Raw genomic sequence first — 23,017 nt, forward strand, 5'->3', positions numbered from 1 at the left:
AGAGGGGTAGCGCTAACGGGAGACCTAAGGGCCTAGGCCGGGCCGGAAGCCAAGGCGAGGCCCGGGACGCCCTTGGAGGTTAATCCGCGGGATACCAAGGGCTGCGGGACGCCGGGGGGGCGGCACCGAAGTGGGGCGTGGGAGGAGGGCGCGGTGACCTCTCCTGCTCGGTTTCCCGGAGGCCAGCCGGTCCCCAAGGGGGCTCCGCGGGAGCCCGCGCCCGTCCCACGAGGACCCCGCTACTCACCCCAGGGCGGACACTGAGGCAGCAGAAGCCCTCAGCCAGCCTCACACAGGAAGGAAACGCCGCCTGGGAGAGAATGCTTCCGGCGGGAACCGTGACCCGCCCCCTCGCACGGAGCATGCGCCTCCCCGGGCCGACGGCGAGAAGGGAGCGCGTTTCCGGGTCTCAGGAGCGGCGGGGGCCGCGGACGGGAGAGGGCTCGCCCCGCAAGGTCTCTCTTGCCCTCTGCGGGACTCAGGCTTCCCGCGAAGCGGGTGTGTCCGCTTGCAGCCCTCGCTCAGGCTCCGGGTTTAGCTGCGGAGTCTCAGAGGTACGATAGGGGAAGGCGCTGATCGCAGAAGGACCCTGCCCAGCTCGCGGGCTCCGGGTGCGACACCGACACATCGGGGAGCCTTCCTCATAGTGCCAAGAAATGCCCGGTGTCTCCGCAGTGTTCTTCCCTGACTCCTCCTCGATCCTAACTCCCGCCCCTAGCCCCTCACCCCACGTGAGGCCGCTGTTCGGTCTGTCCTTTAGCCAAAGCGCTGACGCGCATGGCCACCCCCCGCCCCTCACCATCTGCCTTTCAGTTTCTAGGGTGAGCTCACCCTCCTCCCCCGTCTCCGCGCGCTGACAAACACCTGGGGGTGGCGCCTGAAAATCCTGCAAAACAACTTTGCAGCCCACCCAGGCAGGACCGGCGTTCGGAGCAGAATAGGTTATATGGTACCAGGTTTTGCATTTCGGTGACTTCCCTTTTTCTTCTACACCTTCCCCTTTCCAGAATGAGAGACGTGACACAAGAGGTCCCCAGGGAGCAAGGCCCGCGCCTCCTGAAAACACACAGGCTACCAGGGGGCAAGATGACTTTAGCCACTGTTTCCAGATACTTCCTTCAGATAGAGGAGGTGAGACTACGAAGCAGTGAGACGGTTGCTCTCTACCCTCCTCAGGAAGGCAGTTTGTGTCTTTCTGCTTTGGCCATCATCTTTGATATCTGAAATTCTGCAGCCTGATAGGAAAGGTTAGTGTATGCCACCCTTGTTACAAGCGTGTGATGCTGGGGTGAGGAAAGTCGCTGCAGGATATTGAAAGCCTACTAAGTATCAGGCTGTATGCTTCAGGGTGCTTCAAATCCATAATCTAAATTCCTCAAAAAACCCAGTCCTCTGAAGTAGCCATTGCTTTCTCTGTTTGTATAGATGAGCAGATTTTGAGGCTTGGGGAAAGAAACTTTCCTAAGTTCATGGACCTAATTGGCAAATTTCGCTGGAACCAAGTCTGTCTAATTCACACCCTACACTTTACACTTTCTCTTTGAGATAGTAGTTTCATCCCAGTTATGTTTTAAAGTTTCGCTGAAAGAAGACTATGAAATGACAAAATCATAAGGCTTTAAAGGGTGAGGATGAGGTGGCAGGGATATGTAAATATTTTAAAACTGTGATTGGGTTCAATGACAATTAGGATGGAATTTAAAAAAAATTTTTTTTAACGTTTATTTATTTTTGAGACAGAGAGAGACAGAGCATGAACGGGGGAGGGGCAGAGAGAGAGGGAGACACAGATTCGGAAGCAGGCTCCAGGCTCCGAGCCATCAGCCCAGAGCCCGACGCGGGGCTCGAACTCACGGACTGCGAGATCGTGACCTGAGCCGAAGTCGGCCGCCCAACCGACTGAGCCACCCAGACGCCCCTGGAATTTAATACTCAATGATATGAAGATAGGTTTGGGAGAGCTAGACTCATTAGAGAGGAGATAGAACTTTGGGAAGAACAGGATGATGATGAGACCTGGACGATGTTTACAAAAAACCAAAAAACAAACAACAACAACACAAAAACTCACAAACCCAAACCCAAAAACCATGGTTGCTCAGCAGTCTTGGCAGAGGCTCTCTACTGGTTCCCTAGGATTATCCTCAGTCTGAGTCGATCTGAGCTTGGATGCTCCTGGAACATGCATTGTCAGAGCTAAAAGGCAGAGAATACTGAAGGAAAGAACTTTAGGTGTCTCCCTAGAGTAGTCACGCTCTCCAGTAAAGGAAAGGAGCTGCAAAGTTCAAGACGGTCATGGATTTCCATCCTTCACTGAATGAAAATGCACCAACTAAAGACCTCACCTGCCTTATGCTAAGGATCAGGGTGACCAGTCTACTCAGCTTGTCTGACACCAAGAGGGTTTTTGGAACTTAGGACTTTGATTGCTGAAACAGAGGAAGTCTCAGGCAAACCATGAAGCGTTGGTCCCCTCTTAGGGACACCTTAAATGAATTCTAGAATGAAGGGGAGCTCCCAACGTGATTGTATCTAGTCTCAATTCACCTGGAGGATGTATGATTGTACAGGAAGTTGTTGGATAAAGTAGCCAAGACGGGTGCTAAAGAGTCTACATGCCCCCAAATCAATGCTGCTGCTCATTCCTTTTCCAGTGCTTTGGCTGGACACCAAGTATCTACACACATACTTCTTGGACGTAATTTACATTTAGCAAATTCTTAGGAAGCCTCTTATGTCTGGGTCCTAAGACGTCAAATTACTGCCTTCCCACATACCATGCATGTTCATTTCCAGCAATCACTAAATCAGTGAGGTTCTTCCAGAATAGAGCTGAGTGAACATATGCTTTTCATCCCAGGATAGCTTTATATAATCCCTGGCAGCATAAAACACCATATTTGGCCCACAGTAGGGGCTCAATAAATAATTCATTATGTATAATATTAATCAGGAAATTATAACAACAGATTTTTTTGTGGACTTTCTGGGCCTTCCCCCTGTGATCGTTGGAATCAAGATATTAAAAATAACTATTGCATTTATTATTGAAAGTTAGGTTTTGGGTTTTTGTCTTATTTTCTTTCCTTTTAATCAATGCCTCCTAAAACAGTTTATGGCAGTTCTTCGAACCACATGGAATTGAATTATCCCTTACTTTTGTTAGGATGGGAGTGTGATTAATTTGCTCTACAGCCAAGGTAAATCTTTGTACTGCATCCTGAAGGGGAAGGGATTCCTTAGATTGGGGTTCTCAGATTTCATTGTGGGCCTGTACACTTGGACAACATGGCAAAATGCAGATTCCCAGGTCCTAGCCTTAGAAGCTCCCATTTAACTGCTCTAAGTTTTAGCCCAGGGGTTTGAATGTTGAATAAGCACCTGAGATGGTTTGCACATAGGTAGTTTTGGATCACACTTTGAGAAACTCTGCTCTAGTGAGTGATGATTTTAGATGTATTTTTGCAAAAATCTCTATTGCCCCAGTCCCCAAAGCCTATCTGATCAGCTGAACCATTAAGTCAGCTGGGATATATCAAGATATCAAGACAAGGAACCCTCATGATCAGATTCAAAATAAAATCTCTTTGGAAGGAGAAACAAATCTGAAATTTGTGGATAAGTAAGCACAGTAAACCTGACCGTGTTTGTTGTTCGTTAGAAATGATTCCCTTGACAGTGATTTAGAAAGAGCAGAACTTTGGGGCTCCTGGGTGGCTCAGTCCATTAAACATCTGACTCTTGATTTTGGCTGAGATCATGATCTCGCAGTTCATGGGTTCAAACCTGTGTCAGGCTCTGCACTGATGGCATGGAGCCTGCTTGGGATTCCCTTTCTGCCCCTCCCCCACTTGCATTTTCTCTCTCTCTCTCTCTCAAGATAAAAAAATAAACTTTAAAAAAATAGAAAAGAGCAGAACTTCAACAGATAGATAAAGTTATATAGCAGTAATTATGCCAGTATAATAGTCACTTGGTAGCCTTGGTTCTTTTAAAAACATTTCATCAGTATAGGATAATCTTCATTATTACTTTGACAAATAGAATGGTTGGAGAAGAAAAGTAAAGCAAGAATATGAAGCTGTACCTGAAGCCATAAAAACACTGTGAAAGACCAAGATTAAGTGCTTGAAGCTCCAATAGAAAGAATAAGATGGAGTTGAGGCAAAAGCAACGAAAAATTAAAATTTCAGCAGTTTGGAAGGAATGGAAAGATGAATTGGTAGCCCCATTCTATAAAAAGCACAGAGAGCTAAAAGATGCAATAGCAAAGTTTAAAGAACATGTCGTAAATCTACTTTTCACGGTTCTGTGCTTTCAATTTCACACATAATTTAGGAGCGCCTGGGTGGCTCAAGTATCCAACTCTTGATTTCGGCTCAGGTCATGATCTCATGGCTCATGGGATTGAGTCCCACGTCAGGCTCCATGCTGGCTGTGTGGAGCTTGCTTGGGATTCCCTCTGCCCCTCCCCCTCTCCCCCCCCTCTCAAAATAAATAAACTTTAAAAAATTTTTTACACATAATTTAAAATATGCGTGTATGTGATTTTCTAATGTTATCAGGATGGCACTAAGCCACAACCTTACATCGCTACCTGATCCTTTTTCTTAAACACTACTGCCAGTGGACCTTTTTACAGTTTAGGCGAGCAATAAACATCATCTAGAACTTGGGTATTTATTTTAAATCTGCAATATTTTATCATTCAGCTTCATACAGTACTGAAAATAACACTGTTCAAGTGATACGGTCTGTGGAAAGTCACGATCCATCAAAACAGAATTGCTTGGGAAGAAGTCTAACCTTACTATAGATTCATTAGCAGAGGATTTAAAGCACAGGCGAATGAGTCCTCTTCCCTAGGATTCGTTTGGGACCTTCATAAATGGTCTTCCATATGGTGTTTTACATGGGAGAGGAGATGCGAAGGATTGGGTGAGAGGAACAAAGATATGAATTCATCAGCCAAAACTGAAGAAACAGTAGTTGAAACATTAATTCTCAATTTCTGTAACAGCAGATTGACAGATGAAGCATAAAACAAGACCAGATGCTGTGGTTTCCAGGATGCACTTGGCTCCCCATCCTTTATAACCTGGAGCATTTTTTTGCTGTAAGTAGGTCACTTGCTTGCTCTCATTTACCTGATTCTAAGAAAATGCCCTTGAAAGTATTTGGAAAAGAATGTGTGCTGGTGCTTAACATTCAAAAAAATATTAAGATTGTGTAAACCCTTCCCCTGCCCCCATTTCTCTATTAGAATATGTTGTAACCTTGAAACACATGTGAAACTGAAATGGAAAAGAAGAATTTGAGATCTCTTATTTTCTAAGCACAAAGACACTAAAATCTGTGCCCATCCTGTTACCCCCCATGATTTCACTCTACGTAGCACTGGCACAGTGTTCACCTCACAGATTCTAATTGGGGTTTAAGTTTTTTGTATTCTCTTATCACATGCCAGCTGCTTGAGAAAAGAGGATGCCTAGGACATAGGCAGGGCTTAAATGCTTTCTTAAAATGTATTTATTGAGGTATAGTTGACATACAATGTTACGTTAGTTTCAGATGTACAACACAGTGATTCAACAACTCTCTACCTTACTCAGCGCTCTCCGTGGTAAGTGCGGTCACCATCTGTCACCATGCAAGGTTATTACCATATTATTGACTATATTCCCTTTTCAGCCCCGTGTCTTGTGTATTTTATAACCAGGAGCTGAATCCCCTTCACCTATTTCACCCATCTCTCCACTCTCAACTAGGGTTTTAATTAATTGACTTTTTCCCCCTGCAGTCTGACATATCTCATGGGGCTTTGGAGGCTCTATTACTGCAGATTTAATCTGACCGAGAGGGGGAGAAAAAAAGGGCAGGAAGAATATACAGTCCAAAGATAGGAGATGTGGAATCAAACCATTTTATTGACCGTATGTATATCATCACTCTGTCTTTGGTAGGTCCGTTCCTAACGTGTCCATCGGAGACCAGTCCCATCAGGGTGAGTCTTGGTACTCATGGGATTTGGAAACATAGACGCTGAGGTACAACAGACCTGGGTTTGTATGGACAATCTGCTGTTTACTAGCTCTATGATTTGGGGCAAGCTATAAAGTTATAAAGCCTCAACTTCCCCATCTTTCATACGGGGACAGTAGCAGTACACGTGCCACAGAGTGGCACTGAAAATTAAATGAGACGGTTTCAGGGAAGTGCTGAGCTCTATGCCTGACGCTTAGCAAGTGCTCAATAAACATGCTGTTGTAACATCCCAGATGATGTTTTTTATTGTACTATGAAATGATGTTCTCTCATTTCCCGAAGTCTGTGAGGACAAAGATTTCTTCCTATCTGCTTATTGTTTGTTTGCACGAGGACTTCACCTCCCAAGTTTTTAACCATGGCATCTTGTCTGGGAATATTTCCTCTGACTAGTGAAAAGGCCGTGCCCCTGTCTCCCTGACCTCTTGATTCTCTCATTCTCGATCTTAGTACACTCATCTGGCTGAGTCTTACTGATTAGTAGTCAAGAAACCATTTATGATAGTTCTATAAAACCCGTAAGATTCCATCCTTATGACCACCAGACAATTACATTTAAAATACTGATCAATCCATGAAAATAGCTACCTGGATATTTCTCAGTTCACCAAAGACCATAATTGATACTGGCTGTTGTTCCCATCTGTCTAATAACAGCCATTTATTGAGCTTATACTTCTTGCTTTCATGGAGTTCTAAAGACTAAAACGTCTTATAAAAATGCAAGTCCTCACAGAGCTATTGATTTTTTTTTTTTAAGCTCAAGGTTTATCCCATATTTCATCCCCATTTCTTATTTGTTTAGGGAAAACTTTCTGCCTTAGATTGCTGAGTGGGTTTTACACAAGAAAAAGAACTTAGTTCAGTGGGTGAAAGTGAGATGCTGAACCAGACTGGAGATTTTAGACGTCGATACTTTGCATGTCTGATCTTTCCTTTGCAAACTCCACTTTCTTATTACACTTGGGACTGTCATAACATCAGAGCTGCTATTCTTCGTATAGAATTTAATTCATTTGAGCACAACACAGTTAAAAAAAACCATTTACTATGTGCAACTCGGGCCAACGCTCCTAAAATTGAAGGAGTTTTGCTGAGCAAAAGAAACGCGATGTCCTGTTTAGAGCTTGAGTACATGGCTTTCAAAGGCAAAGCCAAGGTCACACCTTGCTGATTTTAGATGTTTAAGACTGAGATATATACTAGACCTTCTTCTTTCACCTTAGAAAGGGCCAGCAATAGAGGACTGGCAAGCTAACATTAAAATCGCTTTCTCGTCTCTTTAGTGTCAATGTTTCTGGAACTGGAAAAACAAAACAAAGGTGTAAGTAAAAAAAGGAAGAAAGAAAAGCCTGTAACTTGAGTTACAGAAGTACAGGAAACAAATCAAGTCCCATTCAGCTTCAAAACACTATACCTGATAGAGTTTCACACAGCTTTCTCCTTTCCAGTCTGCTTATTAAGTTTGAACTCCAGGCTCATTATGGAGCTGTCAATGCTGAATGAGGCCCAGTGCCAGAGTCATGGCCCACACCCATTTCTTTATGTCTTCTGTGTTCTCAGGTAAACAGGGGATCACAAAAGGGGTCATTAAGGAAAGGAGACAAAGAGGTTGACTCCCCAGCAGTGGTTTTTTTTTCCCCCTATGGTGTTGAGATGCTAATGATTCTTTGTATTTATTTGTTTAGTTGTTTGTTTTTTATTTGAGAGAGAGAGAGAGAAAGAGAGAGAGAGAGAAGCTTAAGCAGGCTCCATGCCCAGTGCAGAGCCCAATTCGTGGCTCAGTCCCACAACCCTGGGATCATGGCCTGAACCAAAATTAAGAATTGGATGCTCAACAGACTGAGCCATCCGGGTGCCCCAAGATGCTAATGATTCTTTTTAAAAATTTTTTTAAAATGTTTATTTTTGAGAGAAGAGAGAGAGAGAGAGCACAGAGGAGGGGCACAGAGAGGGAGACAGAGGATCTGAAGCAGGCTGTGTGCTGACAGGGAGCCCTATGCGGGGCTGAAACTCACGAACTGTGAGATCTTGCTCAGAACTGGAGTTAGTCGCTTAACTGACTGAGCCACCCAGCCGCCCCAAGATTCTAATGATTCTTAACCAGCTGAAAGCAACATTAGAATTCTGTCTAGATAATCTTGATTCTCAGGCTGGACAGTATTCCACCTTCCACATTCTGATCCATCCATCATTCAGTTCTACTTGTGCTAGATAAACTGGCTTTATATTGTCTATTATCATGTTGTCCTCATAGGCTAGTATTTAAGGAGCCTCCCCCCACTCCTCCCTTGGAACTCTTGGATGTAAACGAGGAACAGTTAAGTGAATGGTGTCTAAAGTCATGAAATACAATGACTGTTTTTTGTGGGGAGAAGGAGAAGAGTAAATAATGATATTTCTTCAGCTGAGTGAATCAAACATTTCCAGCACTCGAACTTACACATGTAGGCAAAAGCAGAAGGCAACTAAAAACTTCTCCAGGGGACATTCTTCCTCATTCTTTAGGAATGCAGGGTCTATGAGGCTCTGTTTTCATGATCATTCCCAAGTTCCATCTCTGTACCCAATCAGTACCGAGGTGTCAGGTACAATACAGCCTCGTCAGGATAGTTTCAAGCACGCAAGACACGGATTATTGGGTACGGTGTGTGAGAAACTCTGAGAATACTAAATGAAAGGGCCGGTTCTGTGGCCTGTCCTGTGTTAGGTAGGCTTTCTGGGTTCTCTCCTCTGGAAGTGGGACCAGCTTCCTAATTCCACGACTCCATGATTCTTTCTGACCTGAGTGTGGAGGGACTTCTGTTTGAATGTTTCCCCCTTTGGACCCCATAACTGAATGCTAAATTTGAATTCTAGCTTTGGGGGTATAGTTAAAATATTAAGTACTGAAGATTTCCAAGATTCGTGTAATAATATTTGGTGAGCCACCCACCATTTTGCCAGTCCTAAATTTTCCACAGTGTGGTTTCACGTTTGTGTGCTCGAATTTTAAGGTCTGAAATCTTGGTATGTCCGGAAGGGTCTCCTTGCTTTACGCCAAAGAACTTAGCTGCAGTGATCCCTCCCCTCATCCCCACTCCTACCCCATGTGAAGGTCACAGGGTGAAGATGGAGGAGGTCTCCTGTTCTCCACCCTGTCCCTAGATGACAGTAGAGAACAACAGTAGGAAGCCGGGTCTAGAAACACCATGCCCTCCTTTTGTGGAGAGACCAGCTGGCTACTAAGAATGTTGTCGAGGCTGGCAAAAATGATACTACACAGAAAGCAAATGCAAGAAAGCATTAAATATCAATACATTAAGGGCTACAACAAGAACTTAAATTTTTTTTTTCTTTTAATCTTTATATTTGAGAGAGAAAAACAGAGTGCAAGCCGACGAGGGGCAGAGACAGAGGGAGACACAGAATCAGAAGTAGGCTCCGGCTCTGAGCTGTCAGTACAGAGCCCGACACCGGGTTCAAAGTCATGAACCTTGAGATATGACCTGAGCCGAAGCCGGACGCTTCACTGACTGAGCCACCCAGGCGCCCCAAGAACTTTTTAAAAAGGGAAGTGTGGTTAATATAAAATAAACCCCATCTCCCACAGCAGATCATGGCTTTCAGGATAAGAGCTCATGAACAACAGAGGGAAAAGAGTTGTTTTTTTTTAATTTATTATCAATATTATTGTTGGATTCTCTTGTAAGTTCCCTATTTTCTGTGAAACCCGGAACTTGCCAATGAAGGTTTTAGCTAACAGGACACTTTTCAGGAATGTATCTTTTACTACCTCCAGTTGGTGAGAGATGACTGGCAGATTTATCATGTTTTAATAGAGAGCTAAAGAGGAAGAGTGGAGGGGTGAGGACACAGATTTATCGCCACTTATTTGTTCATTTGGAACTTTTATTGACAGAAAAAATATTTCCTCTTTTTTTTTTTTTAAAGAAGATTTTAAAATCTCATTCTCTAGGAAGTAAATTCAGGAGTAAGAAATGCCACACCTGTTCTACATAGTACAGTTTATTGTTAATTTCATTGACTATTGACATGCTGAGTGGTGGGTTAAGCTTGTAACCCATCTCTTTACTCAAGTAAGAAACAACATTAAGCAAGATAAGACGTGCATTTTTCCCCTTGATAAAGACACCTGCTGTTCCAGTGTCATAGAAACGGTTAGGGAAGATCTAGATACAGATTTAGAAGGATAGAATTTCCCGGAATCACATTCTCTCAGGATTGAAAGGAATATTAAATGTCATTGACTCTTCAACTCAAGGCAGTGTAGAATTGTCGAAAGGATGTCTGCTATGGAATTGAGGGGACCTGGGTCAGATCATAGCCTTGCCACATCGTAGCTATGTGTTTTAGGAAATTTAATCTCTCTGAGCCTTAGTTTCTCGCCTATAACTTGTGAATAGTGACTACATTATAAGTTTGGGGAGGATTGAAGATACTGTATGTAAAGGACCTAGGACAGACACAATAGGCATTTAGCAAATGACTGTGGTGGTTGTTATCAAAATTGTGCCACCACCTGGTCATAAAACTTACTGGAACGTTCCCAGTGATGTGATTCCCAACTGTTGGGAAGCCCAGGTCATGTTTGAAGAGCTCTTCTGTGTTCGCCCTTTTACAGAGCCGAATTCCTTCCCCCCTAGAACTTCGATCTGCCGTTCCCATTCTTGCCGGCGGGGCTGCATAGGCTATGTCTGTCACCCGATTGAATGCGCCACCGAGAATGGAACAAATATGCCTTCAGAGTGGTATGACTGGTGAGGACACTACAGACGTATCAGCACAACTCAGAGTCAGACTAGCTCCCTTGTCCTGGCAGCCATCAGTCAGATACCTACTGAATTTGCTGTTAACGAAGCCCGTTCATCATCCTCACAAGAGCCGAGCCAAAGTTTGTCACGGTTTTGAGGGAGAGACTCAAGCGCAGAAACTTACAATGAAATCTTTATTATATTAATTAATAAGTTGGTAAAATTTCACTTGAGTCATGCTAGTATATTTGGATATTTCATCAATTCTGCTGTTCTGTGGCATACGTATAAGGTAATGTAACTGACAAACGGGCATTTTCTTTAACCGACACTCAATATAGTATTTAATATGTGCCAGGCACTATTCTAAGTGCCTTGCATATATTAACTCACTCAATTCTCACTCATATTTACCCTATGTGGTAAGTACCATTATTATCTACAGACAAGGAAACCAAGGCACCGAGAGGTAAAGTAACAGAGTAACACTAACTTTCCGAGGTCAAATAGCTAGTAGATGGCAGAATTAGGATTTGAACCAGTCTGTCTGGTTCCAGAGCCTGTGTTCATACTGATGCCCTTCCCCAAATTTGTTGAAATTAAAAAAAAAAAAAAATCTGTTACTTAGATTGTTAGAACTTCTTAAAAGCAAAAAACAAAGTATAGTGAATTAGTGCTGCTGGACTCACAACCTCCAAGCTTTATAAAAACATTATTAGAGAATATCTTTTGAATTACTATGAACATTTATGAGAGTCCAAAATGTTGATTGGAAGCAATATCTAACTCCATTCTAAGCAAGACTAGGCTGGCTTGCTTATATATATATATATATATATATATATATATATATATATATATATACACACACACACATTTTGGAGAGAGAGCACAAGCAAACGGGGGAGAGGGGAAGAGGGAGAAAGACAGAATCTTAGGCAGGCTCCATGCCTAGCACAGAGCCCGACATGGGGCTCGATCCCACGAACCCGGGATCATGACCTGAGCCAAAATCAAGAGTCAGCCGCTCAACCAACGGAGCCACCCAGGCACTCCAAGACTAGGGTTCCAATAATGTTCTATTTTATATTTCCACAACATAAGAAGAACTAAGAAGAAATTAGAAGAAATTAATGGCTGCCTCTGAATCTTGGTCTTATTCTGATAAAAATTGTTTTCAAATATTGTAACAGCATTGTATCATATTTGAGTGTTATTTTAAATTAGCATATGGTAAAATTGTGTGTATGTGCATGTGTGTATAGGTCTTAGAATTTTGATACAATAAATTCATAGAACCACCACCGCAATCAAGACACGTACAATTCCATTATCTTACAAAACTACTTTGTGTGACTGTTTTTCATTACTTCCTCAACCCCTGGCACCCACAGATCTGTTCTCCATCCCCGGAGTTTTGTCTTTGTGAGAATGAGACGTCAATTAAGTCACGCAGTGTGTAACCTTCTGAGACTGGCTTCTTTTATTCGGCATTCCTTTGAGATACACCCAAGATGTTGCATATGTCGGTAATTCATTTGTTTTTATCGCTGAGTAGTATTCCGTGGTCGTACAGTTTGTTCATTCAGTCATTGAAGGACACTTAGGTTGTTTCTAGTTTTTGGTAATTATGACCGGAGCTTTTATAAACATTTGTGTGTAGGTGTTTGTGTGAGCAGAAGTTTTTGTTCCCTTAGAATAGATACTGAGGAGTGGAATTGCTAGGTCACATGGTAAAAGAATTTTTAACTTTATGAGGAGCTGCCCAACTCTTTTCCACAATGGCTGTACCCTTTTACATTTCCTTGAGAATGTGCGAGCATTCCGTTTCTTCTGCATTCTCACCAGAACTTGACAGTAACGGTATTTTTTTAAGTATTCTAATAGGTATCGAATTGTGGTTTTAATAGGCATCTCCTCTAATGGCTAATGATATTAACATCTTTTCATGAGCTTATTTGCCATGCATTAATCTACTTTGGCAAAACACCTGTTCAGGTCTTTGGTTTATTTTACAATTGGGTTGGTTGTGTTCTTACTGTTGAGCTTGGAAGATTCTTTACGTATTCTGGATCCAAGGCCTTTGTCAGTATGTGATTTGCAAATGTTTTCTTCTAGTCTTATCTTTTTATGTTCTTGTTAGTGTCTTTTGTAAGGTTTTAAATTTGGATCGAGTCCAGGTTGTCAGTTTTTTTCATTTATGGATCATGTGTTTGGTATCATGTGTAAGAACTCTTTGCCATACCTGGGTCATAAAGACTTTCTCTAAAGATTTCTTCAGAAAGCTTTATATTTTACATTTTAATCTATGATACATTTTGAGTTCATTATTGTATAAAGTGTGAATTTGGGGTTGAGGTTCATTTTTAAGTGTATGAATGTCTAACACCTTTTGTTGGAAAGACTATCCTTTGGACCTTTGTCAAAAATCACTTGGCCATATTTGTGAGGATCTCTTTCTGGGTTGTCTGTTTTGTCCCCTGATCTATGTGGCTGCCCCTCCACTGTCACCACCCTGTCTTGGGTAATCTAGCTTTATGGCATAACTTAAAAAATCAGGTAGTGTGATTTCTCCAACATTATTCTTCTTTTTCAAACTTATTTTGCCTTTCCTAGTTCTTTGAATTTCCTTGTTAATTTTAGAATCAGCTTGCCTGTATCTACTAAAATCCTCCTGGGATATTTAATAGAATTGAGTTAAATCTGTACATGGGCTTAGGGAGCTGAGTTTTTTCGTCCCTGAACATGATATGTCTTCCTGTTTATTTAGGTCTTTTTAAAAAATTTCTTTTATTAGTGTTTTGTAGTTTTTAGCCTACAGATCCTGTTTATATTTTGTTAAATTTATTCTTAAGTATTTAAATAATTTAAGAGCCATGCTAATGATTTAAAAAAAAAATCAATTTTGGTTGTTCTTCCGCTGGTATGCAGATAAGATTATTTTTGTGTTTTACCTTATGTCCTGTGACCTGAACTTTACTCAGTTCAAGGGGGAGGTTTCTTTGGTCACTTCTTTTGGTTTCAATTATGTCATCTGCAAATAGGGACATTTTTGTTTCTCCCTTTTCAATGTTTATGCCTTTTATCTCTTATTCTGGCCTTATTATACTGGCTGGGAGTTCTAGTAGAGCATTAAATAGCGATGGTGAGAGGGGACATCTTTGTCTTGTTCCTGATCTGAAGGGGAAAGCGGTCAGTTTTTCATCGCTAAGTATGATATTAGTTGTTAGCTTTTTGTACATGAACTTTAATGAGGTTAAGGGAGCCCCCTTCTTTCTTAGTTAGCTGACTTTTTTTTTTTTATCTTGAATGGATATTGAATTTTTTCAAGTGCTATTTCTTTATCAGCTGACACGATTATGTAGCTTTTCTTCTTTAGTCTACTAATAAAGTAGATTACATTGATTGATTTTTTTAAAATACTGAAGCAGCCTTGACTTTTCAGGATAAGCTCTGCTTGGTTGTGGTAGTGTATAATTAAAAAAATACTTAGGTGTTCAATTTGCTAAGGTTTTCCCTGATTTTTTATATCAACGTTTATAAGAGATATTAACCTATAGTTTTTGTTTGCTTTTGTTTTGTTTGTTGTTTGGTCTTTTTTTATCACCTTTGTTTGGCTTTCATATCTGGGTAATGTCAATTTTATAAACATGACTTGGGAAGCATTCCCTCCTCTTCTGTTTTTGGAATAGTTTGTGTTAAAGTGGTAGTTCATCTTTATATGTTTAGTAGAATTCTACAGTGTAACTGTCTAGGTCTGGAAAGTTATTTCGGAAGGTTTTTAAAAAATTTATAGTTACAGGATTCTTTAGGTTGTCTATTTTCTCTCTGATGAATTTTAGTAGTTTGCTCTCAAGAACTTGTTAATTCTACCTAGGTCATATTTATGTGTTTAGAGTTGCTTTTTGCATTCCCTTGTTATATCAGGTTCTGTAGTGATACCCTCTTTTTGATTCCTGATACTGATCATTTGTATTTGTTCTTTGTTCACATTTATAAATTTCACTTATCTTAAGGGATCAGTTTTTCATTACTTTTCTCTATTAATTTTTTTTTCAATTTCATTTATTTCTGCCCCTAGCTTTTTTATTTCCTTCCTTCTGCTCGCCTTAGGTTTATTTTGCTCTTTTTTTGCTTTTGTTTTTGTTTGTTTGTGTTTTTAAGATCAGTAATTTGACACCTTCCTTCTTTTTTAAATCTAAGCATTTAATGCTGTAAATTTCCCTCTTGCACTGCTTTAGCTGAATCCTACAAATTCTGACATGTTGTGTTTTCATTTTTATTCAGTTCAAAATAATTTTACCTTTCTCTTTTGACTTCTCTTTGACCATAAGTTATTTACAAGGGTGTCGTTTATACATGTTAGATTATCTTTTCATTTTTCCTGTTATTTAATCCTAATTTAAATCCATTATGATTGGAGAGCATAATTGGTATGATTACAATTCTTTCACATATTTTTTGGGCTGGTGTTATGATCCAGGATATTGTCAGTCTTGGCGAACATTCCACATACATTTGAAATGATATGCTATTGTTGGGTGGAGTAATCTGTAAATATCTGTTGAATCTAGTTGGGTTGGTGGTGGTGTTCGGTTCTTCTGTATCCTTGCCAACTTTGTTTACTAGTTCTGTCCATTGCTGAGAGAGGAGCGTTGAAATCTCCAAATGTAATTGTAGTTGTGTCTGTTTCTCCTTTCGGTTCTTTTAGTTTTTGATTCATGCATTTGGTAATGCTCCAACTTTTGATAATTTTTGTTTGTTTTTGCTCTTTAGTCTACTTTGATGTTAATATAGCTGCTCCACTTTGTTTTGATTCGTGCTCATATAGCATATATTCTTCCATCCTTTTATTTTTAACCTTTTATTTTATTTGAATTCAGATGTTCTTTGTATCCATTCTGCCACTTTGTGTGTTTTAATTGTCATATTTAAGACCATTTCCAGTTAATGTAATTCTTGATATATTTGGCTCTTTGATATATTTGTTTTTTGTTGGTTTCCTTTTTTGAGTTTCCCCCCTCATTTCTCTGTTTTCTCTTTCCTGCCTTATTTTGGGACATAGAATTTTTGTTAGTATTCTGTTTTATCTATTGTGTTTTTCACTATATATCTTTGTAAAAAAAAAAAAAGCCCTACTGGTTGCTCTTGGGATTAAAATATAAATGTTTGATTTTCCACAATCTATGTGGAATCAATATATGTTACCATTCATTTCCAGTGGAATGTGGAAGTCTTATCATTATTTCACTTAGATCTCTTTACGCTCTATTTTACAATTGTCTTATGTATTGCATTTACATAGGTTGAAAGTTCAATAAGACACTTTTGCTTTCAAACATGAACTGTATTTTAAGGAACTCAAGAGAAGAATAGCCTATTATATTTACCTAGATATTTACGATTTCTGTTGTTCCTCGTCTATTCCCAATGTTCCAGGTTTCCTCATGGTATAATTTCCCTTCTAAGAACTTCTGTTAGCCATTCTTTAGAACAGGTCTGGTGGCAATGAATTCTCTTTGTTTTCCTTGCCTGAGAATGTTTCAACTTCATTTATGAAGAATATTTTTCCTGGATTTTGAACTCTGGGTTGAAGGGTTGGTTTTTATTTTTCCAGCACTTTAAGCTGTTCCATTTTATGCTACCCTCCATAGTTTCTGATGAGAAATGTACAATCATTGAGTTGTTGCCTTGCAAATAATGCCTCTTTTTTTTTTCTGCCTGCTTCCATGATTCTTTTTGTTTGTCTTCAATTATCAGCAGTTTGATTGTACTGTGTTTGGGCATGCATTTCTTTGGGTTTATCATGTTTAGAGTTCACTGAGCTTCTTTGTGTGTTTCTGTTTTTTACAAAATTCAGAAAATTTTTAACTATCTTTTCCAATATGTCTTAACTGCATTGTATTCTTTCTATTCTTCTTCTAGATCTCCAGTAATGTGAATATTAGATCTTTCAGTTTTGTCACATTGGTCCCTGATGCACTGTTCATTTTTTTCCCATTATTTTTCTCTTCATCGTTCAAATTGAATAATTTCTGTTGAGTTATCTTCAAATTCTCTGATGCTTTCCTGTGTCATCTCTGTTCTGTGATTGAGTCCATCTACGGAGTTTATTTTGGTTATTGTATTTTTCAGTTATAAAATTCAATTTTGTTGTTTATATCTTCAGTGTTTATATTCAAGGGTATTTCCTCTCCTTTTTAAAAAATGTTTATTTATTTATTTTTTTGGGGGGGGGGAGGAGCAGAGAGAGAGGGTAAGAGAATCCCAAGTAGGTTGTGTGCTATCTGTGCAGAGCCCAATATGGGGCTCGATCTCACAAACTGTGAGGTCATGACCTGAGCTGAAATAAAGAGTCAGAGACTCCACCAACTGAACCACCTAGTGCCCCTCCCCTTACTCCTTGGTACACTTTTATAATAACTGCTTTACAGCCTTGGTTATCTAATCCCAACATCTACATTATGTCTGCATTGTCCCCTGTTACTGTCTTTTCACATGTGAGTTGAGATTTTCCTGGTTCTGTGTATGCTGAATAATTTTGAATTGTATTGCAGACATTTAGAAGATTTTTTTTTATTTAAAAATTTTTCTTTTAATTTTTTTTTTTTTTTTTTTGAGAGAGAGAGAGCATGAGCAGGGAATGGACAGAGAGAGGGAGACACAGAATCTGAAGCAGGATCCAGGCGCTGAGCTGTCAGCACAGGGCCTGACATGGGGCTTAAACCCATGAACTGCAAGATCATGACCTGAGCTGAAGCTGGACACTTAACTGACTGAACCACCCAGGCGCCCCAAGAATATTATAAGACTCTTGGGGGTGCCTGGATGGCTCAGTTGGTTAAGCATCTGACTTTGGCTCAGGTCATGATCTCACAGTTCATGGCTTCGATCCCTGTGTTGGGCTCTGTGCTGACAGCTGGGAGCCTGGAGCCTACTTTGGATTCTGTGTCTCCTTCTCCCCCTGTCCCTACCCTGCGCACACTCGGTCTCTCTCTCTCTCTCTCTCTCTCTCAAAAATAAATAAACATTAAAAAAAATTGAAAAAAACATTAGAATATCATGTCTCTAGGTTTTGTTTAAATCCTGTGCAGGATATTAATATTTTTGTTCTAGCAGGCAATAGAGGTGGTTGGGTTCAGGCTACAAATTCTAACCACTATTTTGTAGTTTCCATGTCAATTCTGTTTTCAAAGCATTTGCAGTGCTGTTTGGATCTGTCTTCTGTGTGTGCCACAATCTGGGACACGTGTGGTGGTCTGTCCTTCAGTTCAGTCTCAGAGTCTTCGCTGTGCTGTCTAGGTCTGTTGTGTCCTTGTGTAGCCTGAAGGGGAGCCTAAGAGTCTCTAATCAGCTTTACCTGTTAACTTTCCTGAGTTTCTCCTTCTCCATAATCTCTGGTACTTGCCGGCTCCCTGGACTTCCTCTTTGAGTCCTATGTCCAGAAAGCTAGTGCTTCAGCTTCTCTGTTGCACAGGCTACTTCCTGGGATGGGCCCGTGTCTGGGGCCAAGCAATGGAGGGACAGAGAGGAAGCACCGACTATGATTTGTACCTCCTCCTGGGACCACAGCTTCTCTGTAGAAGAAGGTTTCCCTCCCTCAGAGGTGTTGGTGCCTGCGGGCCCCCACTGCCATTGGAGGCATTGCTACTGCTAGGGTGGCAGGATTTCCTGGGGCCGGGGCACTAGAGAACAGAGGAAAGAACAAAAGATGGCAGACTTCCCTGAGACTCTCTGAGCCTTAGGAAATGCTTTCCTGGTCCTTGAGCCAGAACAGAGCTGAAGGGCTTCTTCAGGGCCCTGGTGCCCATTCTGAGTTTTAGGCTGCTTTACATCTAGACCAGGGGATTCTAGCAGGGGAGAAACAAAACAGAAAACACTCACTGCTGATTCAGTGGTGCTTTGAATTCTGGTCTTCTTTCCCAGTGCACCTGCTTCTATTTATGGGCTCCTCAAATGGCTGTTCCATGTGTTCCATCAGGTTTTATAGCAGCATTCAGTGAGAAAGGGTGGAATGCACTTACTCCATTTTACCTAGAGCTGGAATAATATATTTCATTTGCTGTCGTGGACTGAATGTTCATGTCTCTCTAGAATTCACATGTTGAAGCCCTAACCCCCAATATGATGGTAGTTGGAGAGAGGGCCTTTCGGAGGTAATTGGGGTTAGATGAGGCCATGGAGATTGAGCCCTTCTGATGGGATTAGTGTCCTTATAGAAAGGGCCACCAGCGTGTACTTGTTGTCATGCTCTCTCTCCCTCCCACCCTCCGTGCCCTGTGAGGTCACAGAGAGAAGGTGGCCATCTCCGGGCCAGGAAGGGCACCCTCTCCAGGAATTCAATTGGCCACCACCTTGATACTGGATTTCACAGCCTTCAGAGCTATAAGAAAATAAATTTCTGTTGTGTAAGCCATCCGGCCTAAGGTACTTTGTTGTGGCCATCCAAGCTAATTGAAGACATTGGCCAAAATACTCATGAAAAAAATTCATGGCGCTCCACCTTGATTGTGTCACTCTCCCCAACTCATAGCCTTTCCGTGTAGTTCTGCATAGTTCCACCGAACATGTTTTCCGCAAGGTTTGCTAACAATTTATATTTAGCTGAATTTCCAGAAAGAGGAAACGATTCCCCAAAACTAGACTGGTAGCTTTAGTGCTTTTTATTGTTTAGTTATAATACCTCAAATATATTTTCTGGTATGTCAGTGTTTTGAATTAATTTACTGCTTGATTGTTTGGGTCCTAGTCCCCTTGACTAAGTTTGCTTCAGATTTCACTGTAAATAATCTCAAGGCTAAGTGACCTACGTCCTGCATGGACCAATTCTTTTTATTATTTATTTCATGCCTTGGGGAAGCTTATTTCAAAGAGCATGTGGTTAGAAGGCCACAGTCCCCGCTTCTCCCCCACACAGCACGGTAAAACACAGAACACGAGAGTAGGTGCCGGATAAACCGTACTTGAGTGGGGAGCAGAAAGGAACCACGGGACCCTTCTCTGCTCACTTAACAGAAGCCATCTCAGGTGTTCCCTTTTCCTTTTCCCTTTGCCGCAGTCTTCTACCTCCGTGAACTTGTGCTAATCGGTAGCGCTGGCTTTGAAGAGCTGCTGATCGTTGAGGGTAAAGCCTTTCCCTCATCGAGCTTGCGTCTCTTCCTGGGGGGGGGGGGGGGGGCTTGCCCCGGGCAGCTTTGACTCTGGCCCCACTGGCCAGAAGGCCTGGCTTGACTCGCCTGGGGCGCCCTTGAAAATAAAAGCCCAGGACTTATTCTAGGATAAGAACACTGTTGTTTCCCCCTCCCACACTAGAGTTTTGTCAAAGCGTTACATTATTCCAGAGTTAATACGTAGGATTTGCGAAGCTAAACCGCAGTTGTGACTTGGCCACTTCCATCTTAGACAACATCAAAAGAGCAGCATTAGAGAAAAATAATTCCGCCAGAGCTTGTTTGAAAGAGAAAAGTTAGCCTCTTGGATAGAATTAGGTGTCCACGTTCCGGGAATTCCGATTATTTGTGCCGCAGCTGAGAAAAGGTATATTACTGTGTTTGGTTTGTAATTAAAGCGGTCTCGTGGGCCTACCCCCCACCTCCCCACCCTCAGGGCACAGGATATTCACTAAGACTGGCACTTCCTCTGTTGATGTTCCCTTTGGGAAACAAAAGATAGAAATGGTGATTAAGGTCTTTCCAGATAATATCCCACACCAAAGTATTGACAGAAAAGGTTTGTATAACATGACATGATAACGTAATGTGATGTATGAATATTATTACCCAAGGGTTATATTATACCCAGCCGATGAGTTATATTCGTATGGTTATGTGTATATTTGTAAAAGTGCGTAGCCTTTCAGTCGTTGACTTTATAAATACTTAACCGAGTGTCTGTCTGTATGTAAAAAACTGTGCAGGGCATTGTGAGAAGTACAGAGGTTTACCCAAGATGGGTTTTTGTTTTGTTTGTTTTCTAGCCTTCAAGAAAGTTCAGTGCAGAGTGGGAGTAGCATCACTGAAGTGACGACCGCGACGTGGTTAGGAGTTGTCAGGATTTAAACTAGAGAGTGTGGATGAGGTTTTGACTCTGAATGTTACTGTACCTTCTGAGGGCTGTGCCTCGGGCAGGTTCTCGGGAAGCCCCTGGGGGGTTTGTTGCTTGCCCAGTTGGGCTGCGATCAGCATCCTTCTAGTTTGTAGGAGACGTTATCCAGGAAGCCATCTAGTCCGTGGGGGAGGTGGCATCTCCTGAGTCTTGCTGCCACAGAGAACTTTGAATGGGTGGAAAAAGGAGTTTGTGAGCATTCTTGCTATGTCACAATGTTGGACATGTGACTTAAGAGAAGCATGTGACAGGTCAGTGTGATTGGACCATTTGATTACCAAGTCCAGACTCTAGAGTGGCTCAGTGGCCAATGCTGCTTTTTTAAACTGTTAACTGAAACATTGGTATGACGGAAGATCTATGAATAAAAGACCTAAAATCCTTTTAAACGTACTATTTATTGGGACATCCTGAAGGACTGGGGGAATCCTTGTTCCCGTATCATCTCCCATCTTGCACTTGTTGATAATTGTTCGACATTCATTCGGCATTTACTGGAAGCTTCCAGATGGCGGACAGCGTGCAAGGTGTCTGAGATGGCAGAAGGAAAATACAGAGGAACAGGCTGTATCTCCTCACTCGGTAATAACAACAGCTAACAGTGAATGCTCATTTAGTGTTTACCACGTGTCAGACTTGTTCGGAGAGATATATTTCTCTTCCGTTAATCCTTATATCAGCCGTATGAATCAGTACTATTATTGTCCCCACTATACGGTGGATGACACTGGCATAGAGAGAGATTGAGTAACTTGCCAGGTAATAGCCTTGCAAGGAATTTATGGTCTGAGTATACATAGTTGAGTACCTCCCTTTTTAGGGTAAGGCAGCGATGAATGGGGTATAGGGAAGCAAAAGGTGACTCAGTTGAGTGTTTGCTGTAAACTGACACCCAGAGTATCTGACTCAAGAAATTCTTCAGTCTGTGATCCGAAGAGAATTATGGAATGATAGGAAATAATTAAGCACAGCAAAATGCTGGAAATATTTACCAGCAGTGGCAATCCGTTTTAATTTTATGTCCAGGACCACAGCCCTACATCTTCCTTTCAATATACATGATCAGGGTTAATGTATATAGTCAATCCAATAACGTTGTTTTCTCCCCTCTCTCTGCTTTGGTAGGGGTACCTGTATGAAGGCTGCTTCACTCTGGAGGTTTGGACCTGTGTGGGCATGTCTGGTAAAATGATAGGATGGATCTGCTGGGAGAGGACTTGTAGAATACTGGGGACCTTAGCGAGAAAATTCCTGAAGGTGGAAGACTATAGAAATGGTAATAAGGCCTCAGCTGTTATAAGAGAGGGGTGACTTCAGTACTTGTGGTAAAGAGGCAGGATAGGTAGGGTCAATTGGTAAGAAATACAGGAGATATATTTGTGTAGATCACTTAACAGTAGTATGTAATCAGTAAATACTCATTATTATTTGTATTATAGTACTCACCCCAGGCTGTCCCTATAAAAACACATATGCAGAGACCTAAGAGACAAAGTGTGAAGATGCGGAGGTCTTCATCAGACCATATAGATGTCCTTTAATGACCTTATAGATTGCTAAATGTTACCAATAAATGTTAATAATGATAAGTGGTGGTAGATAATATCATTATTGCTCTTACCTCCATTTTTTGTTGTCATTAATTTTATATTGTGGTCAGTTGGAAAACAGGATTTAATTTTGAAAATATTCAAATATTTAAGTAGATTTTTCTTTTTTTATCAGTTTTTATTTTATTTTAAATTTTATTTTTTATTTTTTAAAATTTACATCCAGGGGCGCCTGGGTGGTGCAGTCGGTTAAGCCTCCGACTTCAGCCAGGTCACGATCTCGCGGTCCATGAGTTCGAGCCCCGTGTCGGGCTCTGGACTGATGGCTCAGAGCCTGGAGCCTGTTTCCGATTCTGTGTCTCCCTCTCTCTCTGCCCCTCCCCTGTTCATGCTCTGTCTCTCTCTGTCCCAAAAATAAATAAACGTTGAAAAAAAAAATTAAAAAAAAAAATAAAAAAAATAAAATTTACATCCAAATTAGCATATCGTGCAACAGTGATTTCAGGAGTAGATTCCTTAGTGCCCTTTACCCATTTAGCCCATCCCCCCTCCCCACAACCCCTC

At 41.3% G+C, this 23,017-nt stretch overlaps 1 protein-coding gene and 2 long non-coding RNA genes across 9 annotated transcripts in view; 2 read left to right on the forward strand and 1 right to left on the reverse strand.

Annotated features, from left to right (window-relative positions):
• The window catches only part of ATAD1 (ATPase family AAA domain containing 1), a 77,284-nt gene extending 56,248 nt beyond the window's left edge, over nucleotides 1-21,036 (reverse strand). The window contains exon 1 of one of the 2 annotated variants that reach the window (XM_045039878.1): nucleotides 20,902-21,036. The gene's annotated coding sequence lies outside the window, so the exon portion shown is untranslated. Of the gene's footprint in view, nucleotides 1-247; nucleotides 385-20,901 lie in introns of those variants that run through there. The other variant, XM_045039877.1, reaches the window with a different exon arrangement.
• Nucleotides 415-11,676, forward strand: LOC109492818. 6 transcript variants are annotated; one of them, XR_006586838.1, is made up of 6 exons: nucleotides 415-554; nucleotides 1,008-1,131; nucleotides 5,021-5,116; nucleotides 5,566-5,623; nucleotides 5,964-6,004; nucleotides 10,670-11,676. It is a non-coding gene; the product is annotated as an uncharacterized LOC109492818 (long non-coding RNA). The 6 variants fall into 6 exon arrangements; XR_006586837.1 differs by lacking the exon at nucleotides 10,670-11,676 and having other exon boundaries at nucleotides 1,008-1,247; nucleotides 5,964-6,277; XR_006586839.1 differs by lacking the exon at nucleotides 10,670-11,676 and having other exon boundaries at nucleotides 1,008-1,247; nucleotides 5,024-5,116; nucleotides 5,964-6,277.
• A 38-nt stretch (nucleotides 21,037-21,074) lies between the features above and the next one.
• LOC109492955 lies at nucleotides 21,075-22,492 on the forward strand. The gene is made up of 2 exons (XR_002146969.3): nucleotides 21,075-21,485; nucleotides 22,029-22,492. It is a non-coding gene; the product is annotated as an uncharacterized LOC109492955 (long non-coding RNA).
• The last annotated feature ends 525 nt before the right edge of the window (nucleotides 22,493-23,017 follow it).

Source organism: Felis catus, chromosome D2 (genome assembly GCF_018350175.1).
Source record: "Felis catus isolate Fca126 chromosome D2, F.catus_Fca126_mat1.0, whole genome shotgun sequence".
In the NCBI taxonomy this organism is placed as follows: domain Eukaryota; kingdom Metazoa; phylum Chordata; class Mammalia; order Carnivora; family Felidae; genus Felis; species Felis catus.